The 23912-nt window shown below is 45.0% G+C and overlaps 1 protein-coding gene across 2 annotated transcripts in view; it reads left to right on the forward strand.

Moving 5' to 3' along the window:
- Positions 1 to 18475: 18475 nt before the first annotated feature.
- The window catches only part of VANGL1 (VANGL planar cell polarity protein 1), a 62050-nt gene continuing 56613 nt past the window's right edge, over positions 18476 to 23912 (forward strand). For both annotated transcript variants that reach the window (XR_010750312.1, XM_066377224.1), the window contains exon 1: positions 18476 to 18597. The gene's annotated coding sequence lies outside the window, so the exon portion shown is untranslated. The remainder of the gene's footprint in view (positions 18598 to 23912) is intronic.

Below are 23912 nucleotides of genomic sequence, written 5' to 3' on the forward strand. Positions count from 1 at the left end.
GTCTGACAAATAAGTGGAACATCAAGAGGGCAGTTTGGAATACACATATCTATCAAATAGATTTAATCCAAAGAAAATATAAGGAATGAAATAATGAAGTTAAGATGAGTTAATAAAATGAAAATAACATTATAGGTCAATAAAACCAAAGTTGTTTATTGAAAATATAAATACTTAAAACATACCTACAATAAAATGATCACAGAAAAAAAGTAGGAAACCACAAATAACCAAATTAGTGAAAAAGATAGGCAAAAAGACTAGCAAAGATTTTTAAAATAATGAAATATTTTAATTAAATGTTAAGCCAATAAACTTGGAAACTGTAAAGCCAGAAGCCACAGCCAGGGCCACTATCACAGCAGCCTGGCTCATGCAGGTTCGCATTGGATTCGGATAGTTGGTAAAGAAACAATGGAGCCAAAAACTAATAGGCCATTTTCTTTAATTCTAGCTTGTACCCAGCGGGCAAGTAAAAATACACACTGGGCTCCAAAACCCACTCACATTCAGTGCTCACAAAGCCACTGACTTATCCGAGTTTCCTAAAATCAAAGGTTTCTAGCTCACCAGCCTTATTCTCCTCAGTTCCCCATCTCCTTCCTTATCCCAGATACAAACACTACACAAACTGGCATCTCACTCAGCACTCCGCCATCTTGGCTGCTTCTCCTGGCCTCCTCCATGTGGCCTCCTTCTGCTCTCTGCTTTGCTTTCTCTGCTCTCTCATGCTAGTCATCCCAGGAACCAAGAGGGCAAGCTCTCATTCTGCCCCCATTTTATAGTGTAGATTCCAAACCTTTAATCCAATATACAAAATAGAGAAGTATCTAATACAAAGTCACCCTCTGAGGCATGATTGGATTGTACCACCCCACATCAAAAAGGGCGGGAAAGGCTTAATCCCAAAACCAAGCCCCAGGCTACAAGGATTCTCAATACACATTAATATCACCTGGGTGAGGGCCTCACGTGGACAGCACCATCTTTAACAAAGTGAGCATAATACATTTTATCTGCCCAACAGAAACTCCGGTAAAAATTACAATTTTACGGTTAAATCTTCAATACTGACTCAAGAAGAAATAGGAAAGTGGAATCCAAGTTGCATCAGGACTTTTGATTTGGGTAGGATACTGGCTGCCCCCCAGAGAAGGAATTCTTCAGACATCCCCCCAAAACAATACATAAAGGAGAATGCCTACAATTACTCTTCACCCACACTTATACCTGAAGACAATTTGCATAGAAGTAGGGAACACACTAGTGCTCGACTTATGACCACGATTGGTTCCTCCGACAGACCACTCACAGACTGGTCGTAACATGATTTGGTCGTAAGTTGAGTAGGCTATAGGTACAATACTGTGAAATGATGTTATAAAAATCTTTAAGTCATATTTTATCATAATTTTCTTTCATTCTTGTTATGTATCATAATTTTCTTTGTTCATTTTATGCCATTTGTATCATGTCTACACCATTTTGTTTCTTATTTTTACATTCGTCAGGTTTAAGTAAAACATTGCATTACCAGTATAACTGGTTTAATATTTGCAAAGACAATTTCCTCTTGGTAGACATCTTGGGAGGGGTTTGATGAAAAATATCCAAGACACAAAACACAAATTGCTGTACCGAGTTTGGGATAACAGTTGAAATGGTGCACGCGGAGATGGTAGTGCTGCCGGAAACTGGTCTGCACTGTTGTACGTGATAGATACGTGAATTCCAAACTGCCCTCTTGCTGTTCCGCTTATCTGTCAGACCTCACCCTTACTGGACTATCGCCCCTGAGACAAAGGAATTCCAAAAAGCTGAGAAGCCGCCCTAGGAGGGGCTCCAGACACACCAGGACTTTTGATTCAACACCCACATGCTCAAAACCCCCCAAGGAGGAGCATTCCGGACATACCAGGACTTTTGCCTCAGTATCGCCTCAGGCTCTCCCAAACACTATATAACTCGCCCCTAGTCTGTAACCAGTGCTCTTCTCCCCCAGGAGAAGTGCCCGGCAGGGTTCCTTTCTTCCTTTCAATAAAGCCTGTTACTCTGGTCTTTCGGACTCCCATGGATTCCAACAGTACGCCCCAGCTGGGCAACGCTTGCGCTGCTAGATGTGGAGCAGTCGTGGCTAGCGATTGTGGTCATAAAGTCGAATGGTCGTAAGTTGCATTGGTCGTAAATAGCATAGGTCGTAAGTCGATCAGTATTTATACACCTTGATGAGGAGCAGAGCAGAGGCAGCGTTAGAGCCCTCTCTGTAGTAGAGAAAGCGCAGAAGCCTCTAAGAGGATCAGAGAGAGTGTGAGCTGTGAGGACTTCAGAGCGAGATGGGGAACTTGTAACAAGAAGGCATCTTCTAGAGGCTTGCTAATAAAGGAAAGAAGATAGAAACAGTTGAATTTAAGTGGCCCAAGAAATGGTATCACAAAATCAAAGTCAGAAGCATATTCCTACCACTGATGACACCGCACACCCACCCCCATGCCTGCGCGTGCGCGCACCTCCTCATTAAAGAAACTGAATTTCATTATACCAACAGAAGAGGGCGCTGTTGAATTAAGAAACGCAGTAAACCAGCTGTTTTATCTGGGTTTCCACAAAGCAGTTTGAACCAGAATTGGCAGACAGATAATCTGAAAAGTGATTTCAAGGAACCTGAGAAAGGGACTGGGGAAAGATAAAAGGGAAGTTGGGAAAATCAGGCCATGAGTACACGGTGGAGCTGATTATTGCTGCAGGCAACCAGGACTCAATCTTGCGGGAGACCCTCTGCGGAGCCCTGAGACTGCAGAGATCAGCTGCCCTACGGAGAGCACAGGCGAGTGTTATATCCACTGACTGAAATATAATTTAATCCCATTGGTTAATGTGGCAGCCATGAGGGTTTGCTGTTCGAATCCCCCAAGAAAGAATTTGCCATTTGGCTACATAGCATGCACTTGGCTGAAAGCCTTCGTTTGCAGTGCCCTCGGGATCCGACATGCTCTTCGGGGCAGTACCCAGTAAATGAGCGAGTGTGGTGCAGGACCTTGCCATTTCTGCCCAAGTGGGCCTCATCTAATGGGCAATATTAGTTCCAGAGTTCCCTGTTGGGTTAAGACTTTGTTGATCTGCCTCACCATTTGAGGCTCTCTTGTCTTCTTCAACTGGTCTCTTGGCAACATTGTGGTCTGGAGGCTTTCCCTACCCAATCCTGAGCCCACGCTGTTTTACCTTTCATAGAAATGATTCCCAAAAAGCCACTTGCATTTCTAATGCCATCTTGGTCTCTTCTTGGAGGACTCAACTGCTTGGCCCCTTGAAGCGTTAACTTCCTTTGCATTTCCAGGTTCACACACATTTGAAACCCCTGCAGATGGATCACACGGGCAGGGCCAGAGAACCCCAGGGAGGAAAGTCAGAGCTATGCAGTGTAGCGGGAGCAGAAGCTGTCAGTTCCTACCTGTGCCCAGCTGGTTGCCTCAGCAGTGGTCAGCATGAGAAAGGTGACTGGAAGATATGACAAGCCAGACATAAGAGGCATCTGTTCCAGCCAACCACCCTCTGCACCATTCAGATGCATGGCTGCCATTACATCCTAACTGCTGCAGAGCTTTCTGTGTGTGGTTAGACTCAAAATACAAGACTCGGCAAAAGAAACTAGAGTGCATATGGCTGGAACCAGTGCCAAAGCCATCATTTATTCTCACTGTGTCCTTCTTCCATCACGCCTTCTAGAATTTCTTTCTGCTCGGCCAACACTTCAGTGGGGCTAGTTCAGCCCTCATCTCAGAGGGGCCAAAGCCATTGTTGGGCCGTGGAAAGACTTTCCCCAGGGTTCCAGATGGGCATCCATTGTGTGGCAGCCACTTGGTTCTAGGTCTTCCTGGCAACCTGGGCCAAGTGTCCCTGCCAATATTGTGACTCCTTTCTTTCCTTGGGACTCCACTGCCAGAAGGCTCCGCAAAGCCCAGGCAATGGGTATAGCCTCATTTTCAGTGGGATCCTTACTGTGTCCAGGTGGAAGGCCTATCACTTTCCCTCTCCCCAACCCCCTTTCTTCTTCCCACGCTGGGGTAAAGTGTTGGCCAGGTGGAAAAATGCCAGTCATTCCTTTTTGCAAGTAAAGTACTTCCCCATTTTCTAAGAGCAGCATTCTTTGGGCTCCTCATATTTGGCTGGAGGGTAAGATGGGCCCCCCACACATGGGGGAGAGGAGGAGAAACTAGCATTCTCCACTCCACCAGCCCTTCCAGGAGCTTCTTCCTTCCTCACTGACTCCCTGCTTTCTCCTTATAGGTCCAAGGTGGGTGGACGGGAAGCCTCTGGCCAGTGTGGACAAACTGAGCACCAGGACCAGGGCTTCTCTTTAGAATATGGTTTTATTCATCAAACACTCATTTTTAGCTTCAAGACTGCAGCAGAAATTCTGAGACCATCATAAATGTCCAATGCAAGATGAAAAGATATTCAACCTCACTGCAGTTATAGGAATGGAAGTTAAAGTCATAACAAAATATCATTTTTTAAATATTTTATTTATTGATTGTAGAGAGAGGAGAGGAGAGAGAGAGAGGAATGGAAAAAGGGAGGAAAGCATCAAGTTACAGTAGTTGCTTCTCCTATGTGCCCTGCCCAGGCAGGCCTGGGGTTTCAAATCAGCAACCTCAGTGTTCCAGGTCAATGCTCTATCTACTGTACCACCACAGGTCAGGCCAAAATATCATTATTTACTCATTTGTTTGGCAGAAATTAATAAGAGCAATTGTTGGGCAGATAAAATATATTTTGCTCACTTTGTTAAAGATGGCGCTTCCCATGTGGAAGCCCGTCACCCAGGTGATTGCTTGGGATGGGCGTGATTATGTTAATATGTGTTGGGGCAGGGCTTTCACGCCAAAAGTTTTAAAAGGAAGAGAGATCACGTTGTTCCGGGAGAAGAGTGATTATGTTCTAGGAGAAGCCCATGCTAGAGGAGAGCAGAGAAAGGCCATGTGGAGGAGAGGAGAAGTAGCCAAGATGGCGGAGTGCTGAGTGAGAAGCCAGTTTGTGCAGAGTTTGTGCAGGGAGAAGGAGATGGGGAACAGAGGTGAATAAGGCCAGTGAGGTAGAAACCTTTGATTCTAGGAAACTGGGATAAGTCAGTAGCTTTGTGAGCACTGAATGAGTGAGTTTTGGAGCCCAGTGTGTGTATTTCTTACCCGCCGGATGCAAGCTAGGATTAAAGGTGATGGCCCACCAGTTCTTGGCTCCGATGTTTCACTACCGACTGTCTGAATTCAATGCGAACCTGCATGGACCAGGCGGCTGTGATGGTGGCCGTGGCTGCTGGCTTTATAGCAATAAGAACCGAGTTGGACAGGACCTGAAGCTACACTGCAGGGGGTGGGTAAGATGTGGGTGTATATCTTTTTCTATTCTTTTTTCCTGAGAGGAAAGGAGACTTTGTACATGGTAAATACATTGTAGTTTATTGTGTGTTTTTTCATCTAATACGCAACATCTTAAAGTTTTTATTTTTAAAGCCTAGTTTATCACAAGCCTTCGAGTTCAACTTACAAACTATCTTGTTCTATTAACTAATCTAGCAATTACAAAGAATTTTAAAATTTGTTTCTCCTGGCTCTTTGATCAATGTTAAACTAACTCCATTTAAACAGATTAAATCCTTAAGCATTAACTCCATTGATGTTTTAATTAATCATATTTCCTGAGACATTTGAAAGTATAATTACAAGTTTAATATATTGGATTCTTCCAGGAAATGAAACTCCTGTTGTGGCAGACTTAACAAGCAAAATTATTCTCAGCAATTACGCTACTTTTGTAAGTTAATAAATCAATCTTGTCAATGTGGTATTTCAGGTTCTCTTGCCCATTTCAAACATCTTAAGGACAGGAAAGCAGGCAAGGCAGATAGATACAAAGCAGCAGGACACTTCTGAGATTTGTAACAAATCCCACAGGGTGCCACCCCATAGAAAGATTCCCACATCTATTGCTTCATCGTTTTATACTTGTTTGCGTATCTTTGTAGGAATTATAAATTGCTCTCTCAACCAAGGGAAACAAAATTACAGTCTCAGGTGAATTATCTTACTAAAGATGCAGGTTGAAAACTTGACTGACTTTGCCCTGGCTGGGTAGCTCAGTTGGTTAGAGCATTGTCCAGATATACCAAGATTGTGGGTTCGATCAGGACACATACAAGATCAACCAGTAAATAAAACAACAAATTGATTTTTCTCTCTGTTTCTCTCTTCGTGTTTCTCTTTCAAATCAATAAATAAAATAAATAAGGAAGTTGACTAATTTTACAATCTAGTTTGAGATACATGTGTACCTTCTTCTATCTTACTTGCTTACCTGTCTCATCGCCCACTTTTTCTAGAATACTGTGTTGACACAGGTAAAGGTGATGAACCTACATGGGAAGGTCCTACAAGCTAAAGAGCCCTCTTTCTTTTTATTATTATTAGTAGTAGTAGTGGTCAGTAGTAGTATCATTGATTTTAGTGAGAGAGGTAGGGAGAGAGAGAGACAGGAACATCGATCTGTTCCTGTCTGTGCCCTGACCAGGGGTTGAACTGGCAACCTCTGTGTTTCAGGATGACACTCTAACCAACCCAACCATCCCACCAGGGCTTGAGCCTCCTTCATAACCACTGGCTGGTGAGTTTACACATTGTTAGAGTTAGCATCTAATCTCTCCTCCACACCAGCCTGAGGGAAAATGCCATGCTAGCCCACCCATCCAGAATGTATCTCCAGAATAACAAGCTCTCAGGCTTTTCTCTTGTAAAACTTGACTCTTAGTTCAAAAACATGTTTGTTTGTTTTTTTATATTCAGCCAGGGAGCACGAGATAGTGGTAACACTCATTAAGGAATCTTTTGGAAACAAAGCCTTTTCATTTCAAAGTTAGCCACGATTGAAATCCACATGTGTACACACACGCCTCATAAATAACGCTGGCAGATCCCATAGTTCAGCAAGCTGTCCACTTCCCCAATTCTCGTTCACCCCAGCGAAGATGTCACACAGTGGCAGAGGGTCCCAGTGTTGTCACCAGCCAATGGGAGAACACAGCCTCTCCAAAAGCTTAGTTTCCTGTGTAAAATGGGAAACTCACCTCTTCCGGCCACTGAGAAAAAAGGGTGAATCCAATGTTAGGAGAATAAGGCTTCATCTCAGGACAAAGAAAGCTGGGAAGAATGTCATTCCCATCATAACAATAAAGAAAAGCCAGGTAAGCTCTATAGTTGTAACTGTTCTAGAGCCCATGAAGAATCTGACTTCACAAGGCAGCCAAGTACACCAAGGAGAGAGCAGCCACAAAGGCCAGTGGAACACACACATCATCTCCCCTGGGCAGAGCACAGGAGAGCAGTGTGCCTGCCAGCTGGGCCAGTAAGAAGTAAACAGAAGTGTGAAGAACTTCTCGGATGCTGGGGGTGGGTCAGCATGTCAGTTTGGAATCGCTGTGTCCCTGGAAATGAGGAGACTTTGCTGTCGCTTGCAAGCTCTTCTCCACGAACCTCTGTTGTGTGCTTGCAGAAATGATAACGGGGAAGGCTACACAGGTGTGGGGATGTAAGGACCAAGAGAAGATCAGAAAATAAGCAGGGCACTAATGGAACAGGGAACTTAAGGGTTACAGGCAGGTCCTGCTCCTGTTCTGTTAGGAATAACATGCCCAAGGTCGTTCAAGAAGCAGAGACAGATAGGGACTCTGGGAGGCTGAAAGAGAGAAGAAAAAAAAAAAAAAAAAGAGACAAACGTTTGCATTCTATTGGTTAAAAGACCCTTATCAGAAGTTTAGGTTTGGAATTCACCAATGAGGTAGACCCCAGCCCCTGTTGCTATGCTATGTGCAGCCCCCTTAGCAAATAGGTTACCGCCACATCTGCTTCTGTATTAGGCTTGCTTGCTTAGCTTATAAAAAGATTTAGCTGTGAGCACGGTGTCTCTGGACACCTCAGGAATTTGCCCCTGCACAGGTAAAACTGGCTAATAAAGTTACATCTATACTCCTGAAAGTCTCCGACATTTGTTCTTGTACCTGGTGGATGCTACAGGGGACAGAAGAGTGAGCAGCATCTTCTGGGTGACACGGGAGGGAGGAAGGTAATAGATGGCTAAAGGGACAGGCACAAAGCCCTGCTTATATCTCTGGACTCTTTTCTTTTATGAAGCAAAAGCCTTAAGCAATTGAGGGAGAGTGAACCCTCTAGATCCATGGCTTCTTAGAGAAGTGATACCCATCTTTCTTGGGAGAAGATAGGGAAGCATCTCCCAGGACACAGGCTAAGAGCCGTGGCTGCTGGAAGAAAGGTGGGGGTACAAACCCTCTGCCCAGGGAGAGCAGGAAAGCCTGTGGACCCAGAACCCTACACTGATGTCAGGAAGACTGCACAGCTGGGAAGGGGTTAGTCAATGAAATGGAAGAGAGAGTTCAGAGATCTATGCAAATATAGTCAACTGGCCTTTGGCAAAGGACAAAAGTAATACAATAGGGCAAAGACGATCTCTGCCACAAATCATACTGGAATAAATTGGACACCCACGTGCAAAAAACTGAAACTGGACACAGACCTTGTACGCGTCACAAAAATTAACTCAACATGTATCAAAGGCTGCAAGGTAAAATGTAAAATTATAAAACTCCTAGAAGATAACATTTCTTGCACAGTTCACTGAACTTGGATCCAAGGGTTGTTTTTTTTTTTTTTTTAAGATTTTATTTATTCATTTTCTAGAGTGGGGGAGCAGGAAGCATCAACTCCCATATGTGCCTTGACCAGGCAAGCCCAGGGTTTCAAACCAGTGACCTCAGAATTCCAGGTTGATGCTTTATTCATTGCATGACCACAGGTCAGGTAAATCCCAGGGTTTATAGTTTTTATTATATTTGGAAAACTGGAGGCTATTATTTTATTTTTTTAGGTGAGAGAAGGGGAAGGATTGAGGCAGACTCCTGCATGCACCCCAACTGGATTCACCTGGCAATCCTGTCTGGGGCAATGCTTGAGAACTGAGCTATGTTTGTGCCTGAGATTGACGTGCTCGGACCATCCAAGCTATCCTCAGCGCCTGGGGCCGACCCTCAAACCAATTGAGCCACTGGATGCAGGAGGGGAAGAGGGAGAGAAGGGGGAGAGGGAGAGGGGAGAAGCAGATGATCGTTTCTCCTGTGTGCCCTGACTGGAAATCAAACCTGGGAGATCCACACGCCAGGCTGACACTCTATCCACTATCCACTGAGCCATCAGCCAGGGCCCATTATTTCTTCTTTAAATTTTTTCTATTACCCTCCTGGTGAACTCCTAGTATGTGTACATTATATTACTTGAAGTTGCCCATTGATTACAATGTCCATTGGTTATGGTGCTCTGTTTACTTTAATTCTTGTTTCTTCTAGTTTCTGTTGCTATGCCTTCAAGTTCACTTAATCTTTCCTTCTACAATGTCTCATCTTTTGTCAATCTGATCTGATATATATATATTTTTTATTTCAGACATTGTAGTTTTTATCTCTGGAAGCTCAACTTAGGTCTATTTTATTTATTCCATTTCTCTGCTTATCATGTATAATTTTCCCTTTATCTCTTTGAACATATGAAATACAGTTAAAATCTTGTTTTCATATCTTTTTCACTAGTTCTATTATCCGTGTCAGTTCTAGTGAGTTTCAATTGATACAGTTTCCTCTTCATTAAGGGTCATATTTTTCTGCTTCTTTACATGTTTACCAATTTTTTATAGGCTACCTCATTGGATGCTGAATATTTGGGCACTCTGTAAATATTCTAGAGCTTTGTTCTGAACACAAAGTACTTGGACACAATTTGATACTTCAGGTCTTGCTTTTAAGCTTTGTTAAGTCCAACCAGAGCAGCATTTAATCCAGGGCTTTTTTAAATGACGTAAGAGCTTTCTGATGATACTACCCAATGCCCCATGGAGTATGAGGTTTTCCAGCTTGGGATGGTTATAACAGGCACTGTTTACTTTTCTGTGTGACTTCTAGGTATTGTTCCCTCTATCCACTCAGGGGATTCTTGCCTCACACACTGGCATGGTAGTCATTTGGGTACTGGGGAGGAGCCTGTGTGCTTTCCTAGAGTTCTCTTTACCAGCACTCTGTCATCTCCTGTTACTCTGCTATCTAGAATACTGGCTCCCTCTCGGGAGCAAACAGACCTCTCGATTTTGCTTGGGTTCCTCCCCCTTATACCACAGCCTGAAAACTTTCTTTAAGCAGCAAGTTGAGGCAATTGTAAGAATTACCTAATTTGTCCCCTGCATCTTCCATTGCCTGAATTTCTTGAATCCTGCTGTTTTATGTATCTTATCTAAATTTACAGTTATTTCACAAGGGAGAGAACAGCTGGCCCGGTACTCTACTGTGGTCATGGTGTCTGAAAAAAGCATCATAAGTTATATAAATGTTGAGTCACTATGTTGTATACCTGAACCTGATAAAATATTATATGCCAATATATTTTAACTAAAATAAACATTAGCAGCAAAGTATATATTTGAAATTTTTATTATTGAACTTAAAATGTAAGATAATTATAAGCTCAGAACTTAAAGTATTTTGTAATTAAAAGAAGAAATTTTATTATATCTTGAAATTTATGATTTATATGTTCAGATTTTCACCTGGGGGAAAGAAAACATAAGTAACATTGCAAGGAATTTTTTTTAAGGGAAAAGTAGACAGAAAAAGTGGAGGAGGGGTGGCAATGATCACAAATCAGAGAAGGGAAGAAGTAGAGAAACAATGACAAGAATGGCTGCTCCTGGGAGGTCAGCGAGGCCCTGTGTGGCTGGCAAGTCCCAGCTGGAGACAGTGGCCTAGGGAAAGCCACTTAACCAATTTGAATTTTTATAAAATATCAACTTTATAGTGTTCTCAAGAAAATGTTATTAGCCTTAACAGGCAATAGCGCAGTGGGTAGAGCATCGGACTGGGATACAGAAGACCCAGGTTCGAGACCCCGAGGTCGCCAGCTTGAGCGCGGGCTCATCTGGTTTGAGCAAAAACTCACCGGCTTGGACCCAAGGTCGCTGGCTCAAGCAAGGGGTTACTCGGTCTGCTGAAGGCCCACGGTCAAGGCACATATGAACAACTAAGCAATCAATGAACAACTAAGGTCTCGCAATGAAAAACTAATGATTGATGCTTCTCATCTCTCTCCGTTCCAGTCTGTCTGTCCCTGTCTATCGCTCTCTCTGTCTCTGTAAAAAAAAGAAAAAGAAAATATTATTAAATAAGATCATATATTTAAAAAACAACTATTGCAACACCTGGCACACAATAAAGAACACAATAAATATAAATTCCTTTTCTCTATGTTATCTATATGGCTCACAAATCAGCAAAACTTCAATAGACACCCTGTGTTAAAATAGAAGTTATATAATAAGGCCAACAGATAGGAGATATTTGCCATTGTAAAGGGTTTATTCCCAAGAGGAGGGTGTGTGACATGTCATGAGGGGCACACGGGAAAGCAGTGGGGTGAGTCAGGAGGCAGAGAGAGCAGGAGGAAAACACGAACATGTTATTGTTGTTTCTTGTGAAAAGGAACAGGCGAGGCAGGGTAGGCTGGCTCAGGACTGGCTAGTTTGAACAATTTCAGCAGGTTCCGGGGTGTAGGGGTTGTCTCTACCTGTCAGGTAGCTGGCCTAGGGTGATTATGGCAGGTGAAGGGTGGCCCAGAGTGAGAAAGCCTGGTGGGGGAACTGAACACGGCTCTGGGTGGGCTGGTTTGCACATGATTAGCGTACTAACAGATGAGCGGTTTACTAGCTCTAGGAATTAGCGACCCATGGGAAGTCAGCAAGGCCCCAGATATCAAGGCATCAGAAATACAGAAAATATAAAGGCATGATTAATACAACCCTGATCACCAGGAAGGATGGTGTTGTCCTATTATGCCCAGACCTGCCCCCTATCCCCACCACCTTCTGCGGAACCCATGGAGACTGATTCAGAAAGTGGGGGATGGGGGAGTGGATCTTCCTTCCATGCCTGTGTCTGCTCCACAGCCAGGAATCAGCCAGGCCCCCAGTGGCAGAGGCTGGCTCACCCTCAGGACATAATGCCAACTTGGTGTTCGTCCAAGTAATTAGCTTAACGCGGGATGTGGGGTGTTATTCAAGTGTTTCTCATAAATAGGCAATGAATTACTGATGACATCTCCATATATTAAGAACAACATTAAGGAAACTTCCGGGCCCCAGATGATGTGATTAACCCACCGAGCCCAGTCCATGATTAGCTGTGGAGAGTGTTATCCCTGGCCCCGCCCAGGCAAGTGGGATTGCCTTGGGAACACCCAGATGGCCCAAGGCCATGTGCACTGACTGGCATCTTCATCAGGTTCTCTGAGCCTGGCTCCTCCCTTTTTCGCTGATAGCCAGGCTGCTTAAGTGCAGGGCTGACTGTTGGCTTGGGAGTATCCTGCTTCTGAAAGCTGAGCCCGACCTGCTCCTGCGTCCCTCCCAGCCCACAAGGTAATGACAGCCTGGGAAAGTGCTGGCCTGCCTGGACCTGCAGAGCAGCATGGGACACCAGGGCCTGGCCCACTGCAGAGTCAGTGCACATGTCCACCGCCCACACTGCTTGTTAAGGTCCCGTGGGCCTGGTGGCTTTACACAGGGCGCATTAACTTAGATCCACAGACTACAGTCCCAAGCCCATCAAAGCAATGTGATGGAAAATTTCATCATTTACACTACCTTTTCAAGTTTACACATAGACATCTCACCCTCACCTCAAACTTAAGTCATCAGAGATCATTCTTAGAAGTAAAAGAGACTTTTAGAGAGCACTGTCTGGGGGCCCGTGGAGGTCTTCAGGGACTGTGAGCTCATTCAAGTTGTTTGAAAACAACTGGGAACGTGCATTTTCCTGTGGTTTCCACCCCAGTGACAATCACATTGTCAAAGTCCCCCCCCCCCCCCAAGAGGCCATCAGACACACCTCGTATCTGTGGCCTGATTTTATCTCCTGGCTTTCTGTTGAAACATCTTCCCTTCTACTTCATGGAGAATAGAGATGCCTTTGACCTCCTATGTCCCCCTGTTTGCTTACCTGTCTCCATCCGTACAAGGCTAGGCTTTCCACCCATCCCTTTCTTTCTTAAATTTTAAAGTTTAAAATTTCTTCTCCCTGGTCTATAAATAGACTTAAGCCTATGTCAAAACTAAACAATAGTGACACCAGTTTCACCTCCACATGTCCCTGTCCTATCTTTGCTCCACACAATCAGCATTCTCTGCCTACCTCTTGCTCTCCTCTGCATTGTCAACAACCTGTCACCTTCTGAAACAATACTCATTGTCATCTCCTCCCAAGTTCTAAGCCCACACTGTGACAAAGCAGTCTGGCTTATAGATTAGAGATGGGACTCTGTGGTCAGCCAATCTGGGCTTGAAGCCTAGCCCCACCAGTTAGCAGCTGTGGGATCACCTGTCTCTGCTCGAGTTTCCTTCTCTGAAAAATGTAGATGATCTAATACCTACAGCATGGGTTGTAGTGAGGATGACTAAGACCTGAAGGTACTTAGCACAATGCCTGATATATAATAGGTGCTCAATAAATGTGACCTATTGCCTGACCAGGCGGTGGCGCAGTGGAAAGAGCGTCGGACTGGGATGCAGAGGACCCAGGTTCGAGACCCCGAGGTCGCCAGCTTGAGCACAGGCTCATCTGGTTTGAGCAAAAGCTCACCGGCTTGAACCCAAGGTCGCTGGCTCCAACAAGGTGCTACTCGATCTGCTGAAGGCCCGCGGTCAAGGCACATATGAGAAAGCAATCAATGAACACCTAAGATGTTGCAATGCGCAATGAAAAACTAATGATTGATGCTTCTCATCTCTCTCCGTTCCTGTCTGTCTGTCCCTGTCTATCCCTCTCTCTGATTCACTCTCTGTCTCTGTAAAAAATAAATAAATAAATATGAATGTACCCTTGGCATGCTATAACTGAACCTGCCTTTTCTCCTTGAACTTCCTCTTCCTCCTGTTTGCCCACTGGTAATTGAGATTTGCCCATGGCTGCTTAGGCTGCAGTAACTCAAGCCCATTCATTGGTTCATGTTCCCTACATCCACCAGTCTCCTATTTGGTCTCCCTGCCTCCCCCCTTTGCTCATGAAGCCACTCTCTGCACCACATATCAGCTCATCTTCATAAAAATTCTTCAGTGACTCCCTACTGCCTGCCAGAAAAAGCCAACTGTCTAAGCTCACCATATTAAGGGACTGTGAGCTCTAGTGTCGGCCTCTTTCTTCCAGGTGTGCCCATCCTCGCCCTGCTTCCTCCTTTACACTGTCTCTGTGCCAAACTGCCAGCAGGTGTCCAGGGAAATCCTGCTGCTTCCACATGTTCTGCCTTCCTGCCCTTCCCCCATGACACCAGTGGCATTTAATGCTTTATGCTTCTAGCTCTGCAGTCCCACGCAGCCTCCTGTCAGTCCAACCCCATTTTCCACCAGCTCATCAGCACTGCTCACAGACACAGCTTCCTGCACATGCTCTGTCACAGCTCTGTGCCTTTGTCCAGGATGTCTGTTCCCTTGTAATCTGCCAGATACTCATCCTTCTCCTTCTGCCCGTGGGGTCACAGCCAGGGGAAGCCATGCTGCTTCTGCAGGCTGAGCTGGCCCTTCTCCCACTGCTCCCCCAGCATTCCCAGCCTGCCTCTCATCTGTCACAACACTCTGGAATCCAATTGCAAGGCTTTGTTTAAATAACAGTCTCACCCAGCAGCCTGAGCTCCTCCTGATAGGTGAGGTCACACCCCTGCCCCAACCCCGTCCCCTGTCTTGCTCTGTTTTCTCTTGCCATTTGTTATCACTGACACACCACACATGTCTGTTTGTCTGTGTCCACCCACTAGAATATTAATTCATGAGGCAGAAGCATGATCTGTTTCGATGGATCCCCAAAGCCTAAAATAGTCACTGGTAGGTAGTAAGTGCTCAGTAAATATTTGTTGAATAAATTGTCAAATCACTGATCAATGTTACATTATCTAGTTTTGTATTCTTGGTAGTTAATATATTGCCTGACTTGTAATAGGTAGTAAGCATACATTTTCGAATGAATGGATGGATGGATGGATGGATGGATGCATGAATACTTTCATCATATTATTAGCCTGTTTTAAAAAGTTCAAACACTAGTGTTGAATTCCAAGTTCTCTACTAATCAGCCACTCTATTTAAAATTCTGTCCTGGCAGGAGCCCTTATGTAAGCCCAACTGCTCTGCTCACTGTCCTTGACTGTATACCAGACACTGCTTCCTACACATCCCTGCCCATAATCCAAACAGAAATACTATTTACCCATTTATTCAACTTGTGTTTATTAAGTCCTTCAGATAAGCCAGTCACTGTTTTAGCCACTCTCCTTCACTAATGCCTGTTCCATGTCTTTCTTTCCTCAAGGTGAGGACAAATGGACCCTGACCTTCCAAGTCCATGTGACTCTCTCCTTGGGCACTAATAACCTACATTTCAATACCTCATCACTGGAATTTTTAACCTATAAGAAGATATTAGCCTGACCAGGCAGCGGCGCAGTGGATAGAGCATCGGACTGGGATGCAGAGAACCCAGGTTCGAGACCCCAAGGTCGCCAGCTTAAGTGCGGGCTCATGTGGTTTGAGCAAAGCTCAACAGCTTAGACCCAAGGTCGCTGGCTTGAGCAAGGGGTTACTTGGTCTGCTGAAGGCCCATGGTCAAGGCACATATGAGAAAGCAATCAATGAACAACTAAGGTCTCGCAACAAAAAACTGATGATTGATGCTTCTCATCTCTCTCCATTCCTGTCTGTCTGTCTCTCTTTCTCTCTGACTCTCTCTCTCTGTCCCTGTAAAAAAGAAAAGAAGAAGATATTACACGTGTCGATTTTACAAAAAAAAAAAAAGCCCTTTAAAGAATCAGCACATTTTAACATTTTAAACATTTTGAATAGAAATTTTTTCAGTATTTTTTTCACAACTTCCCTTTCTTCTTAACTAGAGTATTGTATACAGAATATCCATTTAACCTTTATAATTTAGGCTCACCACTATGGGCACTGATATTCTGTGACATCTCTGTGTGTCAAGAGGAGTCACTGATAAAAGGAAAAGGTAAGAGTTTGGAATTAAATAATCTTTACAATGACTCCCTTTGCAGTACCTGGGGTCTCCTGAACTCGCCTCCTGCTCTCTTTTAATGTGCTTCTGATATAAAGTAGGCTTAGGAATTAGATAATGGAGCTCATTAGAAATGTTTGCAAACTAAGTGTAAACAGTATATAAGCGAGGGTATGAGATAGTCTTTTATCTATAAAGCTTATCTATTTTAAAACATGAATTTTGTACATCTAATTTGTTGTTCAGGGGCCTTTCTCACTTAACTCCTGTTTTTCAGGTATATTCTGAATTCCCAAGGCTGGATAAATGACTTCTTCACAAGTATGCCTTTCGAGCACTTGTCCTTTTATATAGTCTCCTTGTTAACTATATTCATGTGCATATGTTTTGACTTTTCAATTAGATTGTTCCCTGGTTAACTCATTAACTCCCCCAAAGCAAGTGGTATTTTATTCACTCATTCATTTGCAAAGTGTATTCTAAAGCAGTGCTCCCCAACCTTTTTTGGGCCACAGACCGGTTTAATGTCAGAAAATATTTTCACGGACTTGGCCTTTAGGGTGGGACAGATAAATACATCACGTGACCGAGACAAGCATCAAGAGTGAGTCTTGGATGTAACAGAGGGAATCTGGTCATTCTTAAAAAATAAAACATCGTTCAGACTTAAATATAAATAAAACAAAAATAATGTAAGTTATTTATTCTTTCTCTACGAACTGGTACCAAATGGCCCATGGACCAGTACCAATCCATGGCCCAGGGGTTGGGGACCACTATTCTAAAGCAATGGTGCGGATGCAGTAGAGCAGTGCTATGGGCTTGAGGGAGAAGAATGTTTTCTCACTGGAAGACAGCAGAAGGCTTTGGGTGAGATGTGGCATTTGAAATGAATCTGGGTAGACAGGAAGAATTTTAGTGGGTAGCATTCTGGGGTTTGGGAAAGCTGTGAGGACAAGCAGAAAGAGAGAATGGGCGGGAATTTGTGGAAAGTGTAGTGTGCCGCAGTCTTGAGAGCACCCAATGGGGAGTACCCCGCCTCCCTAGTTGAGTTTGGAAAAATGGATGAGACAAATAAATATAACCTTTATTACTGGTTAAGGTTAAGCTGCAGAACTTGACTTTGGGCCAGAGCTAAATCAGGCTAACCCACTCTGTGACAGATACGGGTCCAGGCAGGCCTCCAGGCTATATAGATCCTCATTCAGTTCCTGGGAAGTTTTCCAACTCTTACCTTTTCAACTTGAATACTCGAGATTGTCAGATAACAACAAACAGTAGACGGCATTTAATAGTGAATTTATATCTTAAACTTGAGTTTATTTTACACTACCACTCTTTCCCACAAAAGCACCACCTGGTCAGGCAGCTAGACTTACTAAAGTGAAGTAGAATCACTCTGTGAAAATTCAGTGAGAATCTGTAGATCACTGGGGTTATTCAGAAGCATCATAACTAGAATTGGAAATCCCTGGCCTTTTGTAACCTAGATGGGTCTACATTTTAAAGATGAAATAGACACATTTTTATAAAGCTCTGCAGTGAAGCCTGGTGGCAGGCTGGGGGTGGTGGTGAAGACAGTACACATTGAATATATGATGTCCCCTGAAGAAGTGCAGTATTTGGGGACCAGAGAGGAAGAGGAGGTGAGGGGAGAGTAAAGACTTTAGGGGCTAAAGCTCCTTAAGGCTAGTTCAGGGTGGGCATGTGTTTTTCTGTCCCAGTTATCCCAGTGTTCTATTCCCACTCTCATCAGAGCTATGTCACATAAGCAGCTTTGGGTTTCCGCTAGATTCCAGACTCTCCACAGGGCTGCTCACCCCGACTCACACAAGACAACGGAGGGGAGAGAGAAGAGCGCAAATATTCATAGAAATCATTGACAACTGCTCAGTGCCCGTGGGCACTAGTCACTTTCTATTATCCTCACCACAACCTGCCAGGTTGCCTTTTCAGACCCGCAAGAAGGGAGAGACGCCTGACTTGTGGTGGTACAGTGGATAAAGCATTGACCTGGAACGCTGAGGTAGCTGGTTTGAAACCCTGGGCTTGCCCAATCAAGGCACATATGGGAGTTGATGCTTCTTGCTCCTCCCCCTCCTCTCTCTCCCTCCTTCTCTAAAATGAATAAATAAAATCTTTAAAAAAAAAAAAAAAAAAAAAGAAGGGAGAGACGGCTGGCTGTGGGGGCCACCGGACCCCGCCCTCGGCGGCAGGTGGGCCGGGCCCGCGGCGGGGCGGCCGCGCTCGCTGCTCTTGGCTAGCGGCCGCGCCGGGCTCGCAGGGCTGGGCTCGGGCTGCGGGGCGGTGCCGGGACAGGAAGCGGAAAGCGGCAGTGCAGCGGCAGCGGCGGCGGGGCTCTGCCTCTACAGGAGCCCATCGCAGGCCGCAGAGCCGGGGCCGCTGCGAGCCGAGACCGCGGCCGCGGAGCCCGCACGGCCGGCGCCGAGGTGAGTTTGGCGAGAGGCCGGGCGCGGCGACGGGTGCAGGGCGCCAACCTCGGGCGGAGAGACGCCCCCAGAGCGGATCCCGCACCCGCCGCAGGACTCGGACCCCCGCTCACCGCCCACCGCCCGCCGCCCCTCCTAAGGACCGCACCCCGTGCGTGCTCCCCAGGGTCCCACTCTCTCCTATCGCTGCGGGGTGCGTCCCTCCGGCCCCTGCCCCGCGCTCCCCGCCGCACCCCACTTCCTCGGGACCCGGAATTCTTCCCTCGCGCCTGGGACACCCCTTCTCCCCTTCGGGGTGCGCCCTGGGGTGCGCGTTCCGGCGGCCGGCAGGGAGTGGCCGAGAGATCCTGGAGGCACCGCGCGGCCGCCTCGCCCGTGGGGTCGGGGACCAGGGATCGGGTGCGCACCCCGGTCCCCACCCCGCCGCGGGGCTCGACCGGGTAACCGCCAGCGCCCGGGGGCCGCCGGCCCAGGGCCAGCTGCTGGCACAGAGCCGGCCTGTGTTCACACCTCGCTGCCCAAACTGAGCCGGCCCCGGAGGCCCGGGGGGGCGGGGGGCAGCCCGGTGGCGCGTCGCGGAGCGCAACAGGCAGGTAGGAGTTGACTTTCAAAAACGCCGGAGTAAAGCAGGAGGCGGCTGGCGAGCCTCTGCCCGTGGGGTCCCGGCTGGAGGAAATCCCCCCGCGCCCGGGTGGCTACGCCTGGGGCAAGACTTCATTTCCAACTGCAGTCTTTTAACTGTCCCAAGCAACGCGCCCAGAGGAGTGTAAAGCTTTATAAAAAATTTAAACGCGTCGGTGGTGGAGGCAGGAGTGGGGCGGAGCCGCGGCCTGGCGGCCGGAGATTAGCTTGGAGTGAGTGAGACTTGGAGCCCAGAAATCTGTTGCTCTGTTTTCACATCTTCAAACAGGTACCCTGCCCGCACAGCGGAGGTGTTGTGATCCCTAGCTGCTCCTTAAGAGACGATACAGCGCTTTATTATGGTGATTGTGTGGCTGGCACTTGCATTTTGTTAACCTTTCTTTTTTTTCCGGGGCTGTGGTTGGAAATGAATGTATTTTTAGATACTTATTCCAAAAGCTAGCTGGCTGTAAAGAATCTGGCTTTTTCAGTGATGTATTTATACATTTTACAGGGTTACTGGAAATATTAGAACTTGTGTCGCCCATCAACAATGCTAATTAGCATTCTCCATCCTGAGAGTAGGTTGTTTGATTACACAACTTCTGGGCTCTTAAGTGAAATGGCAGAAACTGCCTGCATCCAGGGAGATGTAATTAGTCATTTTATGTAACCACTCATTAGAGTTTTTAGAGTCGAATTAAATCAGTATGATATCGTTGGGGCTTTGATTTGTGGGAGGAAACTGTTTTATAGTTCAAAGACATAACACTCTTCACCTATCTGAGCATTTAGCATTTCCCAAACATTGTGCTTAAGTATAATTAGTAAAATATCTAGTGTGAAATTTTTCACTGTTAGAGTGTTGGCTGTGTGACTCTGTTGCAACTCAGTTTGGAAGTAAAATGAGAGAAGAGTTTTGAGAATGACATTTGTAAGGACTGCTTGCCAGGCAGTATCTTTTTATTGTTAGTTATGTCTTTGAGGGACCAGATGAAACCATGAAGGGGAGTTTCCTTACCAAGCAACAATTCCATGTCACCCTGTTCTGTTGAAGAATGAGCAGGCACTGAGTTAGGAAGGTATTCTCCCCTGCATCCCCCTCACACTAAAAAATACACCGTTACTCCAGGCCTCAGCAGCATTTGGATTGCATGGTGCTTATCACATTGTATTTTAATAGGCAGTTTCCACCTTTGGGCTGTGAACTCCTTAGGAGCTGGGGCTATTTCAGGTTTATTTCTTTTCTCCTGGAACCCTCCCACCTCCCTGTGCTTGGGACAGGGAAGATATGAATAATAGTTACAACTGTAGCATTCTTTATGGGTTTTGTGTGATGTGGGACCATTTATGATTGTTGCCCACCTTCCTTTGTGTAAATAGTTCTGGTAATTGCTACATTGTTAATACATTTTTCATAGCTCAGAGCCCTGGCTCCATACTTACCAGGTGTGTAACCTCACTATCCTTAACTGTAATGTGAAATTAACATTTTACCTCAGGTATAAGATTTGGCCTGTGGCCTGAGAATTACATGAAACATCACATGCAAATAACGTAAAACAGTTTCTAACACATCCTTTTCTGTCAAGTGAACTAGCTGTGGTTATGGGTAGCTGCGTATGGGCAGGTGACTTGGGCATCATGCTATGCTATTTCCAGAAGATGAACAAGACAGGATTAGGTGGACTTTGGGGCTGGACTCTGTTTCTCTTGGGAGCATTGATGTGGCCTGAAGCCCAGTGAAAAGATGCTTGTGTTCTGCTCTCTGTCTCAATCACTGTCCTGAACCCCACTTATTGGACAGCAATCATTAGATCTGGCAGCATGGGAATTACAGAAGAGGTAGTCCCTGTGAAATCTATTTTGCTGAAGCTTAAATGTCTAGCAGGGGACAAAGGTTACTTGAAAACAGATATACACCATAGGCACATTAACTATTCACAACTCTTCAGAATTCTATACTGAGCTGTTTACAGTGTTTTAGACCTAATTAATGGCTCCAGCCCAGAGCAGTTGTTCTGGGAAGGTGAGCTGCAATCATTGCTAAGACGGGTAAAACGAGGTTGACATTTTCTTTTCTTGTGAATCGTGGTCCAGAATCATTCATTTGTTAGAGCTCTGTTGTAACGAAAGAATCATGGGAATTTTCATAAATCCACAAGCCCTCTGATTCCCATCTCAGTGACCTGGATGATGTTTTATGCTTGATGGACCACAAATTCAGCAAAATGTTCTGCAGACCTTGCCATAGTTCTTAGCACCCTCCCTTACAGCCCCGAGACCCTCCAAGGAAACCACATAAAATACATACAGTCTCCTCTGATCTCTGTGATACTCACTTCCAACCTGGGAACAGTAAAAGGAGATCTGTGAGGAACACAATGGAAGCCATTAAATTACTTTGCTACAGTTCATGGTATTCATTAACGATAGACTATTATAGAACCCCCCAAAAGTATTTAAGTTCAATGAAAACAATACTCAAGTCATATGTCATATGCCATACAAAAGTATTCTAACTAACTGAATTTCACTTTACTGAATAATAGTAATTCTCCAACATTGTGAGTGCATACCATATGTTAGGCACTGTTCTGAATGATTATGAATTATATCACTTAATAGCCACCACAAGCCTATAAGGTAAGTAAAATAGAATTCTGTTGTTGTTGTTAGGGAAACAGGCGCAAGAGGCTAAGTAACTTTATCTGAGGTTACACAACTGGTAAGTACCAGAGCCAGGATCTGAACAGTGACAGTCTAACCAGAACCTGTGCTCATTGCTTCTCTTCTGTAGAAGAAAAGTCAACTCCAGACAAAATTATTTAAATTGTCATTTTTCCCTTGAGTGCCATATATGTGAACATGGGTATCTTGAGAAAAACTTAATAAAAAAAAAAATTAATGGAGTCCACCCTTTAGAATTATATATGATAAAAATTAAATATTCAAAGTAACGTACACTGAATATCTAAAATCTAAACACAAATGCACCAGAAACTTCTTTCTCTTATAAATATATCTACTGCAGAAGGAAGGCAGGGAGGGCAATGGCTCTTAAGTTTAGTGTGTGTCTCTGTGCCCCTTGCAAGGGAATTTTCAACCCTCCAAACCAGAGTTCCCTTAATTATTTGCTAGCTCCAGGCAGAACTGTTGATGTGTTTATAATTTCCTCTTCATGAAGTTAGCTTCTGTTTACCAGTGTCATTACCATGACATATTATTTTCCCTCGTAGGGTTTTCTGAACACCATGCTCTCCATTGAAATAGTGGGTATATTTTATGTGTGTGAACATCACTTTAGGGTAAGATTCTCTTTGAGGCTGAGGCTACCGATCTTCATTTTGTTTGTAATAAAGGGTGGTGAAGGAGATTCTCCCTGACATTTTTGCCAGAGAATTCCAGAACTTGAGATGCTGCCATTCAAAAGTATCCTATGTATTCAACTCAACACTGCCTGCCTGGCCTTCATGAGATGTGATGTGATGCGCTCCAGCCCTGTCTTTGTGTCTGCCACGGGCAGCGCCTCTGACTCCTACAAGATAATGACACACAGGCAGGAGAGGCAGCTGGTTGGGGTGTGTCTGAGATATAAATTGTGTCTCTGAGTGAGACTGGTGTGTGAGCAGCCGGGCAGCGCCACTACTGGTGGAGCTGACATCACTGCTGAATCTAATGCCTGCATCTTTCCCTCTTCTAGAGAACTGAGGATTTCAAATAGACCATGTTACCCCGGCTAGGTAGCTTAGGTGGTTAGAGCATCATCTAATATGCCAAGGTTGCAGGTGTGATCCCTGGTCAAAGCATATACAAGAATCAACCATTGAATGCATAAATATGTGGAACAAATTGATGTTTCTCTCTCTCTCTCCCTCTCTCTCTAAAATCAAACAATTAAAAAAAAAAACACTTAAGATAGACCATCTGTAAGGTGTCATCCACAGTAGCTGTATGGCTTCCTTAGGACAGCCACAGAAACCCTGCATTCGCACACATTGAGTGCCTGTCAGGTTCTGGGAGGTGGAGTAGTGAGAGTGGTAGCTGCCCTCATAGAGCTTATTATCTGTTCAGATATTGGATAATCAATCCCTCAGATGGAGAATTGGATGTGAGGGTGCTGTGAAAGGCCACAGTTTAGACGGGAAGGGGTTAAGCAATGGAGTGACATCCACACTGTGATTTGGAAGATCACTGCCTGCCGCCCTGCTGGACCCAAGCGCAGTGTGGGTCAGGCCATGGGTCAGTAATAGAAGGACAGTTCCAGATTCCAGGAGCTGTATGAACACCTTTGTATGACTCCATCTCATTCAGGCTGCACAGTAGCCTGTCAGGTTATCAGACTGGAAATTGGGTTCCTTTTCATTACTTTATTGTCTTCTTGATAAGGCAGCTCTGAGACCTTATCTGAGTTCTGCTAATTTCTTGTGCATACAAGGAAACTACCTTGTAAACACATCATTGCAGTGATAAGCTTCAGGATATTCTTTTCTTTTAACTGCATAGTCCCTTCTTACACGCAACTTCACTTTTCACTGTTTCAGTTTCCCGTGGTCAGCCACTGTCCAAAATATTAAGTGGAAAATTCCAGAAATAAACCATTTATAAGTTTTAAGTTGCATGCCATTCTGAGTAGTGGAATGAGATCTTGCTCCGTCACACCTGAGAAGTGAATTATCTTGTTGTCCAGCATG

Source organism: Saccopteryx leptura, chromosome 3 (assembly GCF_036850995.1).
Source record: "Saccopteryx leptura isolate mSacLep1 chromosome 3, mSacLep1_pri_phased_curated, whole genome shotgun sequence".
NCBI classification, from domain to species: Eukaryota; Metazoa; Chordata; class Mammalia; order Chiroptera; family Emballonuridae; genus Saccopteryx; species Saccopteryx leptura.